Below are 21,610 nucleotides of genomic sequence, written 5' to 3'. Positions count from 1 at the left end.
GATTCTTGAAAACAAATAGATGGAACCTGTAAAAAAATATTATTTTGAAGAATGACTGCAGTTTTTGTGTTCTACGATAGTAAAATTATTTTATTCTTCTCTTATAGTTACCTCATTACTTCATAAAATGTGGTATCCAGTTGTTAAAGTTCAATAGTCTCTGACTGGGCTTTTTTAGATGTTTCACATATGAAGGATTTAATATGTAATACAAAGTTTACTTACCTGAAGATATTTGACGGTACACAGGATTTTGATTTAGCAGAGTGATGGGGCAATGTGCTTAATTCACAGTGTAAATGTAATACATTTAGCAGAGTGCAATGGCAAGACACAGCTGAAACACAATACATTTGTGATCCTTATTACCAGTCTCAGTTATGTGCTTACTGTAATGACACCGAAGTGTCCCCAGTCCCCAGATAGTAATATACAGGTTGAAACCAAATCAAGCCCTTTGCTCTCTCTAGATCTCTTATTTATTTTGTTTCTCTGCAGCACTAATTTATTTTTTATACTCACGGTGAGGCTGAAGGATATATACACTCCCCATGTTCATCTGAGTAACAAAGGAATACATGTTGCACTCTTGATTTACTCGGGAACAGTCATTTACACAGCTGGTTGATCCACTGATTTAGCCAGCTCATCCAGCGTGGTGGATGTCACCTCCAGTCCCATTTGTGTTAAGTTTATAATGAGTATACCCCTCTTGTCCACCTCCTTAGAGCCTTCTTCCACTGTAGAGGTTCATTGACTTGTCACACCAATACGCAAGGACTAAATATGCTGTTGTCTCTATTGCTGGCAAACTGGGAGGCAACTGGGAGGTTTTGTCTAGCCAAATTAATTTTGCTCATAATGGGAAGGAACTGGTTAGAAGTAGAAAAAAAAAAAAAAAAAAAAAGTAGAAAACAAAAACCCAGGAATCCAGTTCAAAAGAAAAAATGCAATTCGTTTTTTTGAGACATCAACAACCTTATATTTCTATTTTTTAAATCCTGATGTTTACATTCACAAATGCTTACATAATCTATTTAAAGATTACCTCTGTAGCACTGTGGCTCTCTGACATACATGATTGGATCTTTGTATGTTTTGAGATATTTTTTCCTTGCGTCAACCAAGAAATACAAATAATATGCATTTAAAACATTTTAATTTTAGTTCTTCCATCATAGCAAAATATTTTCCTTGTCTGTAAGCTGTTTTATGTGTGACTTAATATGCAATATTATTCTTAAATCTTAACAAATCCATATAAGGATACCTGTTTTCCATAGAAATACATGCTTCACTGTAGGTGTAAAAATTAACATAAGGAAGAAACAAATGACTTCATTTATTCATACAGTGATTCAACAGTTCCTTTCAGAAGCTTGGACACTTCATAATGAAACACAAATTTTGCATGTTTAATGTCTAAGTAGAGTTTGAACTTCTGGACACCTTCAACACCTTCAGGAGGGACAGATGATTCGTTTAAGGATGTGAAATTAAAAGTAATGTAATCAGCCCTTAAAACATTTTTATTCACAATACTTATTTGTAAAAACTGGAGAAAGGAGCTTAACAGAAACACACACCTTCTTCTACCTTCACATGCTCTTTACCCTAATGTGTTTCTATTAGTAATGAGGGCTACTCATGATTTCTATTTTAATTTTCTATTGATTTCTAATTAAGAAGAGCACTGTACTTTCTATACCTTCCAAGTAGTAACAAATCAGAATATGTACAAGCACTACTGAGCCCAGATATTTCAAACCAGTGCTGTCTATAGCACCTAAATGCCATGGACATTTGTCATCTTTGGTACCCTAGGAAGAAATGTCACAGGTAGTGATGTGAATTTTGAAGAGGGGAGAGAAATCGTCTCCTTAGGGCCAGCTAAATATATGAGAGTTGTGGCCACTGGTCACAAAATAATGATCTCTCCTGATGGAGGTATTACCAGGCACTTTCAGAAGCATCAGTGAATAAAAGTACAGTCCAGTTGAATTATATTCTAATTCTGATTTCTATTCAGGATAAGAGCTTCCCACACATATATACATAAGTAATTGAAGATAGTGCCAAATAAATGGGAAAAAAAGTGCACTGAAATTACCAAAAAGAGACAGTAACAAGGACAACTGTTTGTCTTCCACAGAAGTGCATAGAAGACTTTTTATAAGTGAAGCTTATAGTACATTTTTTATTTGTAAGCAGTTGTAAGAGTAAAACCATATGTTTTAAAAACATTTAGGAAAGGAAGAATGATTTTAAAGCCCTGGCTTTTTCTTGCCAACCACACTCATGTTATTTACGCAGCTGGGCTTGTTAAAAAGCATTTTCTCAACTCTATTGCAAAAAGTCTTGAGAAGATGTGGGAAAATCTAGATGTCTGATGCATACAGTGTTATAGGGAGTGCTACTAGCAAGTGATAAGGTTGACATTAAGTTTTGAGCTACCAATAAAACTACTAGAAGTAGATTTTAAGAACATCTTAGTGAAACCTAGCAAAGTGAATGTTTTCCAGTGTTAAATTGACTGACACAGAAAAAACATTCCATTCTTCTGTTTCAAAGAAATACAACATAAAAGTGTCTTGCAAAAAGTTACTGCTCCATATGCACTGAATTCATGAGAGGCCATGGGAGAGCTGTAGCACTTGCCCTCTTAAGGAGAAGCTTGGGAATCCGGAGCAGAGAGAGCTCTGGGAGGATATACCATCAGCCACCAACGTGCATGGAGAGGTCATGGAGGAGCTGGAGCCAGGCTTCTCACTGCAGTGGAGGTCAGGAAGGAAAAGACAATGGGTATTAACTGAAACAAGAGAGGTTGAGCCAGAATATAAGGAAAAACATTTTTTTCTCCATGAAGATAGTGAGGCAGTAAAATAGGCTACCCAGAAAGGTTGTGCAGTCTCTGTCCTTGGGGGTTTTCAGTCTCAAGAGGGTGAAGCCCTGAGCAGCCGAGTCTGATCTCATTTCAAATCTATCTTTAGTGGATTATCATGCATTTATTTTGGGCTTTCTCAATCACATTCAAATTTACTGATGACCATTTTCACAGTATCAGTTGATCTTCAATTACTGTGAAATACTAGCCAGAAACTGATACAGAAATATTAACCAGCTAATACATTTTGCAAATGCAAATGAATTTTAAGGGGATTCAGACTTAACATCTCTGGATAATTTTAACAGTTCAAACATACGTGATATTTACTAGGCCAGATTGATGGGGCCCTGGGCAGCCTGGTCTAGTATTAAATAGGAAGGTTGGTGGCCCTGCATGTGGCAGGGGGGTTGGAGATTCGTGATCCTTGAGGTCCCTTCCAACCCTGGCCATTCTGTGATTCTGTGATTCTATTCAGTACCGTGATATATTTTGCATGCTGCAGTGCTTTATATGAATGTTAACAGCATTTTCAGTAGTTAGTACAGACCTCATTTCCTCTGCCATTCTTTGTCATTCTATTCTTTTCATGCTTGCTTCTGTTGTATAGATGTCCTCTTGTATCCTCTTCCACAAAAATATAACAGCTTCTATTCCTCTTTCTCACGAGACCTACAGACACATGAGAGCCAGCATTCAATTGCAAATATACAGGATATGTAAAAGATTACAAAGATTACTCCCACAGAATCCCTCGTGAAAGTACTCAGTCTCAGTGTCATCTGACTCTAAACAGCAAGCCCTGCTAATATGGTAGCTGTGGGCAGAAATGAGAATAAAACAGATCTTTAGAAATTAATTTCTTAGTATATCTATCTCTGCTCTTATATCTGCTGAAAATCATGTTTTTCTCAGTATTCAACATTCTCTGTACCAGTAAATACCAAGAAGTGACATTTTTCTCTTACTTGTTCCTCTTTCCTCTGCAGGCAGTATGCTCTGATTCACTGCAGTGATAAAGAGCATCTGCTATTAATTCAAGTTGGGTAGTGAAGTTAAAGTTTTATAGAAAAGTAAAATTAGAAATGTATCAATTAACAGGAGAAAATTGACCAGGGTTGTGACTTTGATTAAAAATGCTTGCTCATTTTGGCACTGAAATAATATTATAATATCAGTATCAGAGAGACGATGCCAGTGTTACACTATGTTATGTGGAGGCTTAACACAGTCAAATTTATAAAAGCAGTCAAACGGAAGCTGCAAAACAGTAAAAGCCGATGAAGTGGGAAAAGCAGCTCAGCTAACATTTGTGAGTAGGCAAAGATGTAGGTTTCAGCATCCTCATCCAGCACTCCCACATTCTTTTCCTTAAGACACCTCCTGTTTCACTGCTGCTTCAGGCAGATGTTTTCCCGGTCAGCAGCAAGAACAGAAGCAGTCATTGGAATACTTGGTGTGGGTATCTTCCTGACCCTCTCAGTTTCTTTGCATCCTATCACTTGTCACCTGAGAAAAGAGATCAACACCCCTCCTCACTGCGGCCTCCTTTGAAGTATTTATAGAGAGCATTGAGGTCTGCTCTCAGCCTCCTTTTCTCAAGGCTAAACAATTCCAGTTCCCTCAGTTTCTCGTATGCCTTGTTTCCTAGTTCCTTCAACAGCTTCATTTCTCTTTTCTGAACATGTTCCAACAACTTTCTTCTTTTAGCGAGGGGCCCAAAATGGAACACAGTACTTGAGGTGGAGTCTCTCCAGCACTGCGTACCAAAGGGCAATCGCTTCCCTACTCCTTTCGGTCACACTACTTCTGAAGCAGGCCAAGCTGCCATCAGCCTTCTTGGCCTCATAAGCATACCGCTGGCTCATATTCAGCTGGCTATCAGCCAGCACCCTCAGATCCTTTCTCCTGGTCAAGTTTCCAGTCAACTTTTCCCCAAGTCTGTAACACTTAATGGGGTTGTTGTGACACAAGTGCAGCACCCAGCATTTGTCCTTACTGAGTGCCATCTAATTGGATGCAGCCCATGGAACTTGCCTATCCAGATCCCTCTGCAGATTCTTCCTTCTCTCAAGCAGGTCAACACTACCACACAACTTGGTGTCATCTGCAAACTTACTCAGTGTGCACTTAATCCATTCAAACAAAACAACAAACAAAATTGTCCTCATTACTGAGCCCTAGTGAACCACATTTAAATCCATTCATGACTCCCTGGGCCAGGCCATTCAGACAGCTTTTTACCTAACAAACAGTACATTAGTCCAAATCATAAACAGCCAGTTTCTCCAGGAGAAAGCTGTGGGAAATAGCGATGCTGAGAAAACTGGCAAAATAACCTGACATGCCAATGAGTTTTGTCAAGCAGGTATTCCCTTTATTACAGCTCGGGGTGCATGGGGGATCATTCGATCAACATGCACACCGAGAGAAGCAGCAACTACATATTTAAAGATATAGCATATACATATTCATTACATTCCAAGGGCACGGGCAGAAATAACATCCCTGGTGGTCGTGGGGCGAAGGATGACGTCATTCTCACTGTAAGTTTCCAACCTTTTAAGGGGGGCAGCCCAAACTGGTTCCCACTGATGTTATGTTGAGCTGAGGCACCTGTTTTGCCATCTTATCTTCAACAACAGGACATCGATTCTACTTCCTTATCTCCACTTGACCACAACCTCCGCAGCCTCTTCTGCATTCTGTTTTTGAGCTTATACTTACACAAGCCTCCATCCTTCAGTTTATATCTGTTCACGTTATGCAAAAGGCTGTTCTCACAACATAGAAAAGCTATTGTCATGATTCAATAGTACCAAATGTTTTGTTAAAGTCCAAGTTAATGACATCGACAGCCTTTCTCTTGTCCTCTCTGTGGGTCACCTTATCACATAGTAAAATCAGGTAGTAATTAGTAAAGGTACAAACAGAAGGGATGAGTCAGTTCCTTTTGCCTTTGTTTCTATGAGAAGGAATTAATCCGGTTTTTAACTATCTCCTGGATTACCTAACTCCCAGAGCACAAAACTCTGAATGTACTATTATTTGGTTTTGGTGAATTGCTTCATTTTATCCATTCAATATATAAATGCATAAGGGATCAATCCAGCTCAGTATTACGTCTTTTAGAAATGATAATAGGAGATTACAGAGTCTGATGAGTTTTTGACTGATGGTATCTGCTTTAACGATCTTATGCAATAGCAAGTTCCAGATGTTCACTAACCACTCTGTCAGAGATGTTTTCATTCCATGTTTTAAATCAGACTCCTACAAGCCTGACTGAATGCCCTTTAGTTCTAATACTGTACAGTTTGGTACATAACAGGTATGCAAGATTCAGCTTCAAGATATTGCAAATTTTAGTTCTATCAAGTTCTCAATCTCCTGTTCTCTGAATTTCTCATTTGATTGCTGGCCACTTATTTAATCATTTTGACTGCCCTTCTGCTTACTTTCCTTAGTGACATTACATCCTTTCTGAGATGTGGAGAACAAAATTGTATGAAGTACTCGAGAACTGAAGCAAGAATGTTTTGTACATTGCCAAAATTATGTCCTCCATTGTGTTCTCAATATGTATCTTGATGATGCCTAGCACTTTGTTGACTTCTTTTGGCTGCCAGAGTATCTGAGCCTGTGATTTAAGATCCATTCTTGTAGAATTCATTCTTACTCTTATAAAATACACCATTTACTTTGAACTCCAAAAGGCAAAAAGAATGTGAACTTACAGAAATAAATCTGACATGTTTGTAGATTTTTGCTACCAGTGTCTTAGTGGTAGTGAAAAAAGAACTCTAGAAGTGCATACTGTCCTCTAACATTATCAAAATACAAGGATTGTTTTATCTTATTGTGCAATTTTAGTTGCAGTGTTTCTTTTTCACTTACAGGAAAAGAATAATAACAGGAAGATCAATTTCCCATTCAAAGCTGACATGACAAAAAAAAACCATAACCATGTGGCTAAATATGATACAAGTTAAATTACAGTATATATGATGTGCTGTCCACCAGATAGATGTGTGGATTTTTTTTTTTATAAAGCTGTGTGAATAACTGATACTTCTGTTTAGTCAGAACAAGAAAAATATGAAAAATAATTGACCTGAAGATTTCTGTGTTTGTCCTTCTTGGTAAAGGAAAAAATAAAAATAAAAAACAAGCAATAAAACCACAACATATTTCAGGTACTTTTAAAAGAGAGCTAAACAAAGAGAGTCTAAACAAATCCATTTAAAAACCTTTGGTTTGTATTAGTAAGCATAGCATCAGATCCAGGGAAGTGATTCCTCCCCTCTTCTGTTCGGCACCTGTGAGAGCACATCTGGAATGGTGTGTCCAGTTTTGGGCTGAGGTAGGTTGGAGAACGATCTTCAAGTTCCCTTCCAACTCAAACTATGCTATGATTCTATGATTCTTCATCCTGGAGAAAAGAAGGTGAAGAGGAGATCTTATTGCTATAATCAACGACCTAAAAAGAAAACACAGAGGATATGGAGACAGATTCTTCTTTGTAACATACAGGGAGGCAATGAACACAAAGTAGAATATTGGAAAATCCAATTAGATATTAGGAAATTTTCTTTATTTTGAGGGTGGTAAAATGTTTGATCAAGATCAAGAGAGGTTTTGGATTTCCATCCAAGGAGATGTTCAAGATTTGATTGGTCAAATCCTTAGAGACACAGACTAATTAAATTAATTCTGAATAAGGAGTTACCTTATTCATACAGAGGTCACAGAGTTCATTCATACAGAGTCACCATACAGAGGTCACCTGTATGACCTCTGGAAGACCAAATCCCTTCCAGTCTAAATTAAATTATGTGATAATTGGCAAGATGCTTATTGTCAGTCCAGTAGGTCCTTGGAAAGTCTTTCGGAAAGAATCTATTATCTTATACACTGTGGTGCTGACAATGCAGTGCACTGATCTTCGTCACCTGATTTTTTTGGCTTTAGTTAGAATTATATTTCTTCTGCTCACTTCAGATTTGTGAATATTTTTACATGAACTGAAACTGTATTTTTCATTGAACAAAATATTTGTCTAAACATTTGTTTAGCTCTGAGTTTTCTCAGATTTCACAGTAATAAGTCAAGAAGAAAATTCTAAACATTAGTCTTCTATGTTCAAAGTGCTTCAAAAACAAAGCAAATTAATACTTATATATTTCTAGTATCTAACTAAGCAGTTTTGCTTGCAGGGTTAATAGTAACATTTTCAGACACTGATTCCAAATTTAAATCATTTGTCAATTTCAGTGCATTCATTTCCAGTAGTTTGTTAAACATAATAATTTAGTCCTCAAATGCAATGCAATGAAAAATCAATGGTATAAAGGATTATAAAATTATTAATGAAATCATCAGTCGATAGTATGACTATTAAAAATAGTCATAGATTTGAAAGACAAAATTGTCTTTCAATATTTCTCATGCATGATGCGGAACTGAAATTTGTAAATTAATTCTTCAGACAATGTATGTGACAAAATAGTAACCACTGCTAATTGTCTCCCAGTCCAATCTCTATGTAATCACAATTGGTATCCCTGCTCCAATCAAATATCAGTTGACCACCCAAAAGACATACAACAACAGCAGTTTTCTCCCTTTAAATTCTATGCCAGACACTATTGATTCAAAGTGTGAATGAGTGAGCACAAGGTTCATGAGAGATATCTGTGAAAATAAAATGAGTAGTTATGTTGAAATTGTGCAGTAATAACTATTATCTCGCCCACTTCATTCTTAGAGAATTGAAACCGGTTGATGGCTATTGACTAAAGCTATGACTCAAGCCTGGGTCTGAAACTCAGACGGTGTTTTTAGGTTATTAAAAAATTGAAAGACAATTGAGACAGGGAACTCCCATGTCTTGTTTACCTAGGCAATGAAGAGTAAGGTGTTTCACAGACATTCGAAAGCAGAAAAGTCTTTTCAATGAGTCATGGGTGGATTTTCCACAACTGCTAATAAATAAAATTTGAAGCACAAAACAACCTGCAGAACTCTTAAATGAGCTGTATGTCAAAGGAGGTTCAAATTAGTTATTTTAAGTTCACAGTCATTCTGTTTGAAGCATACAAAGCTAAACTTTGCCCAGACACAACGTGTTGGTATTTTCTCACTGTAAATCCTTTAGCCAAGTGATCTAATTGACATGATGTTACATTATACTAGAGTCTTCTTTATCAAGGGTCTGTATGCAAGCAGACACTTCTCTGACCAATTTCTAAATCTCTTTGAAAAGAGTCATTAAATGGTTAAAAAAAAAAAAAGCCTGGAAGATATTGTTCATTTATTTATGTTAGTATTTTCAAACAACATGGATATATCCATGTTAAAAATGCAACCACTTTACTCTATTTACCAGAATTGCTCTAGAATGCCAAGACTAGTTATGTAGATTTTTCTGATTAAATAAAAGGTGTGTTTTCAAATACAGTCCTATACTGAGAGCAATATCAGTATGATTAGATATATTGTCAGAGCTATCTTGATAAGAATGTTGTATACTTCTCTTTCTCTCATTGGACGAGGCTTTGCAGACATTGAAGATGTGTCAGGGGGAAAATCCTGCTCAGTTAGCCCCAACCCCCTTTTTTTTCCTTGGAGCATTCTGTTTACAGAAAACATTTTCTGTTTCTATAACAGGTTATTACTGGAATCTGGTGATTCATCTGATTACTTTCATCCAGATCATCTAATTCGTAGGTGATACCACAGAATTAGCATTCTTTGCTGATAGCAATGAAGCCACAGAGATGCTAGTATTTCTAAGTAGGTGCTAAGTATCAGAAGATATTTGTTAAAAATGTTTGAGTATTGTCTGACTCAGACTGAAAGCAAACCAAGCCAGACCAAATCAAACAAAGACTTCATAAGGGGCAACGTTACTTGTTGGTCAGTTCCTGTATCTTGATTAACAAAGAACAGTCTTCAGTATTAAAATGTTGAACCTCTACAGATCTAGGTTATATCCCAAATTTGAGCTGCCAGAAGAGATACACCTACAGTTAAGCAAAGAAGAAAACATAAGCTGAATTATTTATTCTAACTCAACCTGAGTTTGTTACATTTTCAACAGCAGTATCAGAGAGGGAGATCAGTCTTACTTTCTTTATAAGAAGTCTTTTCTTTATAAGAAAACACAATAGTTACAAACAGTTGCAGAGAAGATGGGATTGCAAAATAAATAAATTTGTTGGACTGTCTTCCTTAATGCCTCACTTCTATCATCAGTGCAGACATGGTCTTTACTCTTCCTATAATTCACCTGAGCCTCGGGATTTCTAGTATGAATGATATATTTTTACTGTGAAGGCATTCCTTGGTTTTATCCTTCCTATTTGTATTCTTAAATCAGCTTCTACCTCAAATCAGCTTATTATGCTGTCAGTAATACAGTCACCAAATGCTAAAATACGGAGAACTTTCATGCCTTCTCTGAGTTAATGCTCTTGATTACAAAAGTATTCATATATGAAAGTTGCATTTATCTTCACCATTCCCTTTGCTATGGCATTATTGAATCATGAGAACAGCTTTTCTATGTTGTGAGAACAGCCTTTTGCATAACGTGAACAGATATAAACTGAAGGATGGAGGCTTGTGTAAGTATAAGCTCAAAAACAGAATGCAGACGAGGCTGCGGAGGTTGTGGTCAAGTGGAGATAAGGAAGTAGAATCGATGTCCTGTTGTTGAAGATAAGATGGCAAAACAGGTGCCTCAGCTCAACATAACATCAGTGGGAACCAGTTTGGGCTGCCCCCCTTAAAAGGTTGGAAACTTACAGTGAGAATGACGTCATCCTTCGCCCCACGACCACCAGGGATGTTATTTCTGCCCGTGCCCTTGGAATGTAATGAATATGTATATGCTATATCTTTAAATATGTAGTCGCTGCTTCTCTCGGTGTGCATGTTGGTCGAATGATCCCCCATGCACCCCGAGCTGTAATAAAGGGAATACCTGCTTGACAAAACTCATTAGCGAGTCAGGTTATTTTGTCGGTTTTCTTGGCTTCAACTGACAAAGAACAAGAATTAGGCCATTCATGTACCTGTTAACAGTAATACCAAGTATCATTTTCTTACTTGAACTCATCAGTGTATATGTCCATTGTTTTCTTTTCTCATATATAGTAGGGCCTTTAGGGAAAGAGTCACTAGTTTTTGTTCCATTATTCCAATGTCTGTTTACTGTTTTGTGGAAAACTGTGGATACAACTGAAAAAGCAGGTATTGAATATAGTTTTTATTTCAGTTCCACTGGTATTCTACTACAGTGTATCTCTACCATCTCAATAATGAGAGCATTCTGGGTACAAAAGTAGACCAATATCAAACTAGTAGTTTCTTCCATGGTTCCAATGCTTTTTATTCAAATAATTTTTAGACTTCATGCAAAAGCTGTCTGTCAGAGCAGTTTTGGTACAGTGCAGAAGAGATAAGTTAACAGAAACAGGATAGGGAATAACTGCTTTTCCTTCCTGGGAAAAGAACTGAAAGAGATAAGAAACACGGCTGAAGTCAGCCTTTGAAAAAGTGACCATTAAAACAAGAGACTGAGCCATGTGTTAAATAGAATTATTTAGAATACACATTTTTTTAAGGAAAAAAGTCCTTAGACTGTAAGGTCTGACTAAATGGGCATTTCTATTATACATTCATCTGCTTTCCACATAAAGTCTGTAAACATAAAAAGTCCTCTAATATAGAACAAAAATTTTCAAGATTAACACATTTTACATAAGGTGGGATGCTAAAGAGGCCTGCAGTAAGAAATGCGCAGAGATGGAACAGGAGGGAATATGTCTTCAAACAGGCAATATCCTATGATCTGGGCATTAAGAACACAGGGCAAAGAGAAGATGAAACCATAAATGGGATTTGATTAATTCATATGGGAGGATGATTCTCTTGAGGCTAAGAGAGAAAGATCTGATGGAATTAATTCTTTACTCTCCTTACTGGAACAGTGCTAGAAGGTGTCACAAAATACTCACAAGCATAGCCACAGATGAGCAGAGTCAATAGGGCAGTCTTGATAGTTGATGTATGTATGTATGTATGTATGTATGTATTTATATTTCTCTTTCCCACAAAAGGAACACAAAGAAGGAAAGTTGATTTGTGGCTTGAAATCTTTTCCCCATCTGTTTATAGTTTCCCCTCTGCATTTCTCTAGAAGGACTGGTTCTAGTTATATGGAATCATGTATGTTCTAATTGAAATTCATGGCAGAGGTGCATGTTAAAAGCAAGACTTTCTTTCAGAAATATATGTCTCAAGAAAGTCTGCTTTGTTAGATGCATTACAATAGTTTCCTAATTTATTCTTGGCATAAAATAACTCTACAACAGACATAAATAAAACAATCAGGACAAAATATAATGTAATTGTATTTTCTACTTGCAGGAAAACCATTACAATTAAAGGAGAAGCAAAATGATAGGAGAGGAGACTACAGCCCCAGATTTGGAAAGGTGATATATCTGTAATCCCAGATGTTTTGGAGCTGGTCTATATCATGTCACAAAATGAAATGAAAAGTCTGGTAAGCACAACACATGATTCATATCCTGGTACTGGACTCAAAACACACATAAATAAATAGAATAAACAAAAACATTTCATGAAACATTGGATCCTGTTTTAGGAGGTACCTTGAATTTGCTTTTTTTGTCCTCCAGTGGAATGAGGTTTTGTATTCCAAGGATGAATACAATTACTGTCTGTTGGAAAGCAAGAAGATTTTTAATAGATGAATATGAAACTCTTTAACTCATACACATCACCAGCTGTAGCAAATTAATGATAAAGAAAGGAAGAATAGCAGCCAATTTTAAAGCAGCAGAGCAGCTGTTAAACTCTACATAGCAGTTCCTACATTGTCAAGATAGCTACTCACCTCAGCACACACTGCAAATAGTTTTAAGTCCAGCAAGTGCTCTCTTCAGGTCTACAGTTTGTGAGCAAGGTAGGAAAACAAGCGCGGATTCAACTCAGTACACAGCCCATAGTTCAAATCCAAGTATCCAAGATTAAATGCTCATGGAAAACAATTTACCTATATAGGCATTTGAGCAGTGTAAATACTGCCTGCAGGGATGATGTGTGGCCAGAGGTAATATAAAACTACTGACTCAGGGCTGTATGCTGTCCTCCGCATGTGGGAGCTGGGCCACAAGTACAGGTTAATCATCCCACAGTGACTTTGGCTAACAGAAGTGTACATTTTTGATAAGTCAGAACTTCTTTCCTGAGGTTACAAAGATTCCAGGATGAATCCTCATGGCCAGTCACCAACTCAGAGATACAGTGTTTCAAAAATCTGCTTCAAATACAGAATCCAAAATTTGATGGAGTTGAAAAACTACATTAGATACTAATACATATTACAAAGCCTTAGAATGAGTGACACTAGAAATAGCAGTGATTACAATGATTTCTTTTGTTTTCTATTTGATTACTTGATGATATAAAAGCTATGTTATAGTTTTATTTTGAGTCTCTGTAGTATAATTAATGGTGGCTGTAGATGACATTTAAGCATTCTGGATAAAAGGCAATATTTCTTTTAAGAGAAAACGGACACCTGAATATAATATTACTAATATTTTTGCTGTTCTTAGTTATGAATGAAGGCCATAAAGAATTAAACACATCTAGTGTTAATGTTAATTCCCCGATACATCAGCATTACAGGGTAAGATCTAGATGATTTCAAAGGGTATCATGAAAATTTGAAAGTGGAAAAGGACAAAAATCTGAAATAGGAGCAATATTTTTCAGAGTTTCAGAAGTTCTATAGAAATCTAGAGTTCACAGCTGCACAAGAGGGCTTTTATTGGTTATTAAATATTTTTCTTTAGTTCAGTATTCTGCCTGTTGAACTTCAAAAATATAATAAATATATGTTTTATATAGAAATAATCCTAAATTTATGTCATATCACAGTTCACAACTATAAGAAATATATGTAAAGTTACTAGAGACACATAATCTTTCTTGACTAACACAGTTTATCACTCATTAAATTTCCATTCATACTCATTTGAAATAGGATTGAGAACTACACTTGCTAGATGAAAAAGATGTAAGATTAACAGACCATGTACAAACGTGTTTGCATGAATTTTGTAAGAAATTTGTAAGAACTACTTCAGAATTGTAACAGGATCTTTCCTATCACAGACTGGACTTATTTTTCTAGAAGAAAGAGAATGACTGTGACTGTAAACCCTGAAGAAAGGAATTAAAAGATTTTTAGGGCACATTCATTCCCATGGGTTGCCACCAAGTGGGATCACTGTGGGTTTCCTCATCTCTGTTGATGGTTTTACTTTTTACGGATGTGGAGTGTGGTGAGAATGGAAAGCAGATTCCTGGCTTTCCTATTAATTCAGGCTTCATCTGGAGAAGGAAGAAATGAGCAAACTTCATTTTTAATGTTTCTTAGTAGGGTGTAAGAAGGAAGGATGTAACATTTAGACACATAAATAAATCTTCTTCAAAATCTGCACCAGAGGGCGGTGGGCATGGAACAGGCTGCCCAGGGCAGCGGGCACAGCCCTGAGCTGCTGGAGCTCAGGGAGTACTTGGACAGCACTCTCAGTCATACGGTCTGATTTTTGGGTAGTCCTGTGTAGAACCAGTGATTCAGTGATTCAGATTCAGTCATCTTTAAGGGCTCCTCCCAACTTGATTTATTCTATGATTAACAGAAAAATTAAGAAAGCCATAATTACTGAACACCCTGGACTTCTCTCCATGCTATCCTTTGGATGTGGAAAGCTTAGAAGTTTTATTAAGTCACTCATAAATAAAATACTTGTCTAATTCATGCAGTAAAAAAAAATAATAATAGTCTTGTTCTGACATAAAGGAGACAATTCAGCAGCTGTGTGCCCCCGGTAGAAAGGAAGGCTAAAATTATGTCCAGTTGCAGGGAAGCTCAGGCCTGTGCATCCAGAAGGCTTTCATCTGGATCAAACTCTCTTTTCAGTCTTGTCAGCTGCATTTTTAAAAAATTAGAAGTGGGGAGAGAGAACGGTCTGAGAATGGAAGGAAGCATTTTCAGCAGGGCAGGGACAAACTTGGCCAAGACCAACAGATTTTTGACACCAATCTCTCTGCTTTTGCACATGAAAGCAAAAGGAGCAGATCTCCCTGTCACCCATAGGGGTCGGGAACGGAGATGGAGCCTGCAGGGCAGCAGGAGGGACTGGGATGGTCTCAGACCCCACAGCGAGGTGGGTCGTTGGGCACAGGGTGGCTCAGATTTATGGACTGTCTGGAGAGGAGGGCTGGGGTGGCTCAGCTCCTGGCAGGCCCCACAGGAACTCACAGAAGCTTCCAGAAGGTGCTGCAGACAAACCCAAACCAAACCACAGCTATGTGAACTGCTTCCCAGCTGGCCTGTGTGGAAGTCTGTGACCTACTTACAACACCACGGCACAGAAACTCACCTCCCTACCTGATTTATTTCCAAGAATCATGTCTTACCGCTTTTTTCTTTGTTTTCCCTTTTCTTTCCTGTCTGGTGCTGTTTAGTCTGAAGACCAGTCTGAGGTGAGCCAGCCCCATTCTCCTCCAGACCAGCTGATTTCCATCTCAAACACAAAAAGTAGACAAATCAGCTTTCTCTTAATATATTCGTCTCCAAGCTGAAATGCACTTTGATAGATATATTCTTACACTTCTCTCAGCAGAATTGTCCACCAGACACCAAAAGCCTTTCTGAAGAACCCAACTCCCCGCAGCAGGATCCATCAGGATTTCTTTATGGGAGGCCTCGGCATTTTACTTCTTGTGAAGGGTGAGGGACAGCTCACGTCCGGGACAAGCTGTGACTGAGAAAGAAGCCCACAGCTGGGCAGAGCTCAGTGCTGGGTCTGCAGCAAAACCCCACATCTGGGGCTCCTAAGCTGCAGCCCTTTATGGACAGGCGCATTTTGAAACGAAGCTCTATCAGCTGCACAGCATGAACCCCACTACCTGAGTGTAGTGAAAGCTATGCAAAATAATGATATGAAAGCATGAGCACCATTTTTTCATGTAGAGAACCAGGGAAAAGGTAGTAAAGGAGGGAAATCAATTTCCCATGCAGTCTTAGTATGTTCTTCTTTATTTTCTCTCTGTATCTATTTTTTAAATATCTCCTGCTGTTGAACATAGGTTGCTTTCTGCTGCCTCCTCTGAGAGTATCATATTTTTGCTGAGGCCTCTACTCGGGTTTGTGGCTTCTGAGCATGGTTTGTTTCTCAACAGCAATGTCTGCAGTTCCAGCTGAAGCCAATTTCTGATTATGCATTTTACCAGATAATTTACTTAAGAGAATAAAACAACCATAAATATTGCCTTGGAGGTTCCTCTCATCGCCAGAATCACAATTACAGTTAGGTCCTGCATGACATGGAGTAACCATTAGCAAAGGCCTAAACGTAACTGCTGGGTGCTGAAGCTCAGGCAGTGAGGTGCAGATGATGGATGAGCCTGGTGAAGCTGTGCTGTGGGCACACCAATGTTGTGTGCTGCTCAGTAGCAGAGCAGTAGACGTGCCATTCTAGGCTGTGTTAGTGGAGGAGGATGTGTCTCGTGTATTTTCTCTGTCTTTCAGAAGCAGACTTCGGAGAGCTGCTCCAAAAGCAATGCCTCCTATTTTAATATGTTGGTCTACAATGTCAAAGGCTGATGTTGGTGGTATGACAGTAGAGGTGGAACCTTCCTGCCACTGTTCCACTATGTTTTGTTGCCATATAACAGATGGCAGCAGGGCGGCAGTCTGACAAGTTGGCGCCTGACACTGACGCCTGATCTAGTACTTGATGTAGTGATTGGTAATCCTGCCCATGGCAGGGGTTGGAATGTAATGATCTTACCTTCCAATCCAACCTTATCTGTGATTCTATATGTTTCTGCGATTCTGTGATTCTATAGATGTGGAAGTGTTCAGGAAGCAAAGGTGTGTATTCCTCCACATGGAGAAAGTTGCACCTCTTGACATTCACTGACGCTTGGTGAACCTTAATGCAGACTAAACAAGGGATGTTGGCACGATGAAAGTTGGTCAGTGTGGGCAACATTTTCCTAGCAACAATGCCAGTCTCACAGCTGTGAAAAATCTCCACACGTGCAGATTTTTATGAGCACAGCATCCAGGTGAAAACACATAGCTAATGGTGGAGACTAAGTTGAAAAACACTGCTTTATGGCTGAGAATTTTCTCTCTTCTATCAAATAGTGTTATGCTCTTCGTATCTTTTGTTGTTTCCATGGAAATAAGCAGGAGGCATAATTGTGGAGTGACTTATGTAAGGCTGCATAGCAGACATGTAACTGAGGTACTGTCTGGAATCATGCATTCTCAGCGTCTCAAGTTGTGCCAGGGCGGTTTAAGTTGGATATTAGGAAGCATTCCTTTATGGAGAGGGTGCTCAAGCATTGGAACAGAGAGTGGTGGAGTCTCCAACCCTAGATGGGATCTCCCTATGGACATGGCATTAAGAGATATGGTTTATTGATGGGACTTTGTGGATCAGGTTAATGGTTGGACTTTATGATCCTAAAGGTCTTTTTCAGCATGAATGATTCTATAACGTACAGGGATTCTTCTGAAAAGAATGGGAGAGGTGGGGAAAACAGTAATGACTGCGGGTTTGAGAAGGCTGGCTTGAAGAAAAGAGCATGGGATGGAGGGAAATGCAGTGGCAGTAATGAAAAGAAATGCGGTTGCAGAGTGCTTCAGCCTGATACCAGTGACATCTTTCATAATCTGCTGTCTCAAAGGAGTTTCACATCATGTTCTAAGTCATCTCCCTGCCCTGAGCCTGGGCCACAACTCTCCAAGGAATAAAGTTTGAGAATTCCATCTCATGTTCTTCCTTGTCTCACTTCTAGGTGAACTCTCAAAATCTTGTTCCATGCTCTGCAGTCAGTACTACAGCTCACCGCAGGATCAGTTCCTGGTCTGTACAGAGTAGCTAAAGACTCATTTTTATGCTGAGTTGGCAGAGAGGGGGATGGAGCAGAGTCCTGGCACTAAGCTGCATAAATATTTTTCTCTTACATTAGGCCCCGTAAATCTTGTTTGTCTTCTGAGGAATTGCATAATGCATCAGCAGATTTTTGAGGGATGGTATTTCTTCCCTGGTCTAAAATCTATACAATATGGAAGTCTGAGTTGCTGCCACTGCTCTTTCCCATTTTCCAAGCAAAGAGGATTTTGTTCCTGGAAGCACTGTTTTTTTGCTAAGAATGATAACCACAAAATTGCTGTTTACATCACAGATTTGTAGGGAACAGACAGCAAGTCTCTTTCTTGTCAGTGTGGAGAAGAAGCTTGAGCAACCAGGTTAGTTCAGTGGGAGGTGGCTGGCCATCTGAGCTGGTGTGGGAAGTATCCACCACTGGAATACGACACCAGCAGTGGTTTTGCTGTACCAGGAAGGGCTGCAGAGTGCCACAGAAGGCTGAATTTCTTGGCCTTCTTTTGTTATACGTTAAGCTTTGCCTGAGCTGTATGCTCTCCCCTGCTGTCCCCCAAGAAGTTTTCCCAGTTTGAGCATCAGAGATTAGAAAGAACAGAACTGACAGTATTGACAGTAATCCAAACCAATAAAGAAGCTTTGTGCAACGAAAAAGCCAGACGCCTCATCTGATTGCTACATTCCAAGAAGTTCCGTGTGTATGGATTTTGTCCTTTTAATATTTTGAATCTGCTATTTAGCATTCAGTAGAAGCTTTAGTGTTCTGTAAAAGGAATTCAGTTATTTAATATAAATCGCTAGTGTCTTTTCAAATGAGGTAGAAAGTATATCCCTCTTTGCTTTTCATGCAGATTTAAGTGAATACATATTCGTCTGCATCTCAAATGTACTAATTCCACACAACTCTCATGGTTTTATCCCTGCTAAATTTTACAGGGTTCTGCTGTAAACATTTTAAGAGATCCTTGGATGTAAAAATAAAACACCATGATTGTAGCTGTCATGAGAAATTAATTATATAAACTGTTTTTTCCACTTGTGCTTAACTGAACATGAGTATGAAATAAAACCTTCAGATTAAAAAGAAAGCTATAAAATTACTCACAGTTCTTACTGTACAACTGTAACAACACTGTATTGCTTGCCACAGCTTATGTTTCTCTTCACCATATCAGTAACAAGTCTGCTTTTGGAAAGATAGAGTAGATGAGAGCAGTTGGAGTAAGAATAATTGATTTCCAGAAAGCAGACCACAGCAAAATCAGGCAAGTGGTAGAATGCTACTTTTCAGAAAATAATCTAAGAAAATCTAGGAGTGTTGGACAGAGTAACCCTAGGAGAAGCGGAGTACCTAATCTATGTAAAGGCAATCTCATGAGCTTTCTCAATAAAGATGCCACTATACTTGAAGTTATGTGAGAATGTGAAGGATTTGAATAAAAAGTGGAAATGTTATGAAGTAGGAATGTGAAGTATCAGCAGTGTCATGTGGAAATTGAACAAGAAACCATGAAATCACTTAATCTTGAAAGGGCGCACAGAGCAATAAGTGCATATTGGCTTTACAGTGATCATATCTGTCCTAAATGGCTTCGTCTATCAAAGCTTCTACATTTTATAACATTTAATAACCAGAGATGAGCAGGCCATAGAAGCACCAGTATTGTTAATTCTATTCTTGGAAAACACTGTCTTTCTGTTTTTCTAAGATAGAATCTAAAATACATTTGTTACAATTTCCATTCATATAGAGGTAAACATAAGCAAGGTACTGTATGATCACTGGTCAATAAATGACAGCACATATCTAATGAGAAAAGCAATCATCAAACAAGTTTTAACTTTAAAGGTGACTATATGCTTCAAACACCAGCTCAGTCAGGCTCAAAAAGTGCCTACATTCAGATGAGAAAAAATAAGTTAGATATAAAGTACAGAGCCACTGAACTGAGGACAGGTCTGTAGTAGGTCACTCAAGTTAAGGACAGCACTGGAACACTGAAGGGTGGCCATTGATAGGAGAGTGTTATCTGGGCTCTGCTCCCACCACAAATCGGAAGCCCAAGCCAGTGTCACTGACAGCAGAGATGTGCTGTGTGCCTTCTTGCCAGAGGGACTTCTGTTTAACTAGTAAGCAGCTGCCAGTTCCTCTCCTTCAGTACACTACAGATGATGAAAATTTCCCTTATTTTGCAATTCATGAATATTCCAAAAGGGATTTTGAGGGAGTATTTTGAAATAATGTACAGATAGACTTTGATTTCTTGGATTTCTCACATCTTCACCCATCTAGATCACTGCACGTGTTCCTTAAGATCATAAGCTCTCCCTTCAGTCAGGAATATGCGGTTACTTTTTGTGCCAGAATAAACTAATGACTACATTTGATGGTTGCTCTCAGAAAGTCCCAGTCGAATGGATGAAATGAAGACATCTATCCAGGACCTTTGTGTTTGTAAAAGCAGTTGCTGACTTCTGTTTTCTGGCATGCAGAGTAGCATTTGCAAGTCAGCTCTATTACATGATGATTTCAGCTTTCTCCTTTGTGCTATGGAAGTTACTCGTGCTCAGTTTTCTTTTTTAGTTTTGTAGATATTTTGTTATAGCTAGTATACAAGAAAAAAATAGTGAAACTTCCTTTCAGAATCAATTTGTTTGCCTGGATGAAACAGGAAAGGAAAATATATGATTCTAACTAGTAACACTAAAGCTCTGATCTTACAAGTTTTGGATCAAAAATAAATCACTAAGAAAAATGCTGACTGAGTCTAGGATTTCAGGTCATTTGGTACTCATAATTCATAGGCACTGGTTCAGAACTATGAGATAATCAAACTGACAAACATTCTGCTCAGAGGAAGGATTAAGAAGGCAGACAGATTTGTGCAGTCGCTTTGCCTTTTATCCTTATGGTGTATTTTGTGATGCATGCTGCATACCTGGTATAACATAGGCCAATCCTTAATTCATCTTCTTAAACTCACTGAGATTCAAAGTAATGAATATCAAGGGCAAAAGCTCCTCAGTTACAACCTATATCACTTCTCAGTAATGAGGATCATACCAGACACTTCATTTTTAGCAGTAGGTATTGCAAACAGGTTTTCCATTAACTCCAGCTCATCTGGCCTAAAAGCTTCCATTGTCCTGCCCTTTCTCTGGAATCTTTCCTCACTGCATACACTTGGAACCAGTTCAGGGTTTGTATTGGAAAACATTCACTAACTCTCGATCTTTGAATAACTATAAAAATATTAAAACGTGTGTTTATCAGTGTCTTCAGAGCTGCCCAATGGTGCTGCTGTTAGTTAACTCTGCTCTGCTTTGGGAATCCTTCAATGGGAACCCTGGAAGCTCAGTGTTGCCTATGCGCAGGATCCATCTATTTGGCTGTGGTACTTTAAGATGAAAGCAAAGAATACAATTTAAGTTCCAGTTCTGTCTGTAGGATTACCTTATTTTGGATCAAGTAGGTAGAGCTTGACGCAACGTCAAACTCTGAAAAACAATAAATATTAACGTGTTTCCTGGAATGAGATGAGTGTCATCATCACCACGTGGTCATGCAGGAGGATGTGCTCCCTCTTTCTGAGCTTCACAGGTCTAACATCTGATTCTGCCATTCATGGTACTTGGAGAACCCACACTGGTATGATTTGCAGTTCCAGATCCAAAAAGGATAAACAGGCAAAGGATGAGGAGACAGCATAAAGTAGTG

General features: G+C 38.4%; 1 long non-coding RNA gene across 3 annotated transcripts; it reads right to left on the bottom strand.

Annotated features, from left to right (window-relative positions):
- Positions 1 to 956: 956 nt before the first annotated feature.
- On the bottom strand, positions 957 to 18,801 carry LOC149920282 (uncharacterized). Of its 3 annotated transcripts, none has more exons than XR_016463413.1 (5): positions 15,410 to 18,801; positions 12,568 to 12,636; positions 7,135 to 7,316; positions 3,435 to 3,556; positions 957 to 2,769 (listed from the first exon to the last, which is right to left on the bottom strand). It is a non-coding gene; the product is annotated as an uncharacterized LOC149920282 (long non-coding RNA). The 3 variants fall into 3 exon arrangements; XR_016463414.1 differs by having other exon boundaries at positions 7,204 to 7,316; XR_016463415.1 differs by lacking the exons at positions 12,568 to 12,636; positions 15,410 to 18,801 and adding an exon at positions 12,813 to 13,740.
- Between the last annotated feature and the right edge of the window lie 2,809 nt (positions 18,802 to 21,610).

The sequence above is a fragment of the Phasianus colchicus genome, chromosome 1 (assembly GCF_987193195.1).
Source record: "Phasianus colchicus chromosome 1, bPhaCol1.hap1.1, whole genome shotgun sequence".
Taxonomy (NCBI): Eukaryota; Metazoa; Chordata; class Aves; order Galliformes; family Phasianidae; genus Phasianus; species Phasianus colchicus.
The sequence above is the reverse complement of the archived record's forward strand: the minus strand, read 5'-3'. Positions and strand labels throughout refer to the sequence as shown.